This window comes from Nanorana parkeri, unplaced genomic scaffold, assembly GCF_000935625.1.
Source record: "Nanorana parkeri isolate BGI_ZX_2015 unplaced genomic scaffold, ASM93562v1 scaffold255, whole genome shotgun sequence".
Classification (NCBI taxonomy): Eukaryota; Metazoa; Chordata; class Amphibia; order Anura; family Dicroglossidae; genus Nanorana; species Nanorana parkeri.
This window is the reverse complement of record NW_017306523.1, coordinates 1,254,905-1,257,682: the sequence shown is the minus strand read 5'-3', so window position 1 is coordinate 1,257,682 and position 2,778 is coordinate 1,254,905. Positions and strand designations below refer to the sequence as shown.

Sequence of the window (2,778 nt, the reverse complement as noted above, 5' to 3'; positions counted from 1 at the left end):
ATGTATAATGTATTGCTGGGATTTGTTGTACTCCTATATAGCTGGTGGTATTCTGCATTGCGCTGTATAGAGGACTACAAAACCCAGCAATAGTACATTATACAGCGCAATGCAGAATACCGCCAGCTATAGAGGACTACAAAACCCAGCGATAGTACATTATACAGCGCAATGCAGAATACCGCCAGCTATTATGTACTATTGCTGGGATTTTTAGTCCTCTATAGCTGATATTCTGCATTGCGCTGTATAACCTACTATTGCTGGGATTTGTAGTCCTCTATAGCCGGTGCCATTCTGCATTGATTGCTGTATAATTTTACACTTTCCATTTCACTATATTGCACACCACACTTTGGTTTTCTTTTTTACTTCCACCGCTCCAAGCTTGCTCCGGTGATGGACTACAATCTCAATACAAGCTAGCTGTCCATCACTGGAGCCATTTTTTAAAATGTATTTTATTTTTTATCCGATCAAACTCAATAATTGGCTATTATCAAGCAGTGGCACTTAATAGAATGTTAGATTGGCACTATCACACTAAAACTAAATTTTGGGCATCACTAGAAAACTCACTATCAGGACAATGTCTGTAGAATGTATGTTGGATACCACCAAAAACTCGCTATTTGGAAAGTGGTATGTCCCCTTTGACTAAGCATACTCTCGACATATGGGATCTAATCTACTAATCACTAATCTACTAAAATGACATATCAGTCTGGATGTCACAACATTTCTTAAAACTCAACCTTTCAAAAACTGAGCTCATGATATTTCCTTCACCCCGTGCACCTTCCCCCAACATTTCAGTTGTGATTGATGACACAACTATCCAACCCTCCCCTCATGCCAAGGTCCTAGGTGTCATCCTTGACTCGGACCTCACCTTTCTTCCCCACATCCAATCGCTATCCAAATCCTGCCGCCTTCACCTTCGTAACATCTCAAAAATACGCCCCTTCCTCACCAATGACACCGCAAAACTACTCATACACTCCCTTGTTATCTCTCGTCTTGACTATTGTAACTCCCTCCTCATTGGCCTTCCACTACACAGGATATCCCCCCTTCAGTCTATCATGAATGCAGCTGCCAGACTCATTCACCTTACCAACCGCTCAGTGTCTGCATCCCCCCTCTGCCAATCCCTGCACTGGCTTCCAGTCGCCCAGAGGATAAAATTCAAAATATTAACAGTCACCTATAAAGCCATCCACAACTCCGCCCCCGGATATATCTCAGACCTTGTCTCAAAGTATCACCCTAAACGTCCCCTCCGCTCATCCATTGACCTCCTTCTTTCCAGCTCCCTTGTCCACTCCTCCCATACTCGCCTCCAGGACTTCTCTAGAGTCTCTCCCATCCTCTGGAACTCCTTACCCCAACCTGTCCGTCTATCTCCCACCTTGACTGCCTTTAGGCGTTCCCTAAAGACTCATCTCTTCAGGGAAGCCTATCCCACCTCAACCTAACCACTGAACCTTCACATTCTCACATAATTCATTCCCACAGCTACCTCATGTATCATTTCCCCCTCCTCTTTTAGATTGTAAGCCCTCAGGGGCAGGGCCCTCCTTACCATCTTGTCTTGAATTGTATTGTAACTGTAATGTCTTCCTTATATTGTAAAGCGCTGCGCAAACTGTTGGCGCTATATAAATACTATGTAATAATAATAATAATGGGATAAACTGTATAGTGGTTTGATTGGCAAGTATAACTCCCCACTGATGCCTTTAACGGGCCACTCTTATTTTTTACCGGGATAACACAATAGTGGATTTTTGCATTGGACTATACATCAAACATTGAGACTCTTTTAGGTCCATGATGGGAAACATATCTATTCATTACAACGACTCCGAGAACAATGGGGGACATCCCTCTTTAATACATGGAGATATAGACAATTACATCATTTTGGGACTAAACTTCTGACACCAATACGTTCAGATAGAGAACTTTTGCCAAAGGAGAGATTGTTTTCTTCACCAGATTTTCCGAGACATGGTATCTCACGAAATTACTCAATTGTTCTTAATCTCTGTTCCAAATTATCTTACGAGATGGGAACGGAATTTTCAAACTAACTGGACTGACTAACAACAAATCCTTAGGGCTCATTCAGTATCATCAATCAGTACGTTAGTGACAGATACAACATAACGTTTCATAGCTAGATGGTACTATACACCAGATCGGTTACATAAGATGCACCCATCTAAACCGATAGAATGTTGGCGGGGATGTGGGGCAGCGGGTACTTACTTGCATATATGGTGGCATTTTCCTAAACTTAAAATGTTCTGGACCAAAGTGGTTAATCAAACAAATTACTAATATAACTATAGCTAATAATCCACTGGTGTGTCTTCATGTAACAGATATACCTATGTCGAATTATAAAAGAACATTAGTTCCTATATTTCTTAATGCAGCTAAGGCCTTAATTCCCGTGTATTGGAATAAAATAATGGTACCAACTATAAGAGACTGGTTTAATAAAATAGATTATAAATTAATGGAAGATTTAACGGCTATTAAATATGACGGACAGGAGAAAAATTAATTTAAATGGAAATCATGGGTTTTATTTAGGCAAGCTTTGGACAATATTGAGACTCCTTGAATGTGTCTATGGTAGGATAGGACAAGATGAAGTTAACATTGAGTCATAGATCATGAATGTCAAAGAAGAGTATGTAAGGATATAAAGGGATTCTCTCTTTGTTTACATTTTTATTCGCTTTTTGTAAGTGTATAAGGTGAATT

The 2,778-nt window shown here is 40.3% G+C and overlaps 1 protein-coding gene across 1 annotated transcript in view; it reads right to left on the bottom strand.

Annotated features, from left to right (window-relative positions):
- The window catches only part of RNMT (RNA guanine-7 methyltransferase), a 27,276-nt gene that overhangs the window by 6,780 nt on the left and 17,718 nt on the right, over positions 1 to 2,778 (bottom strand). The window lies entirely within an intron of this gene.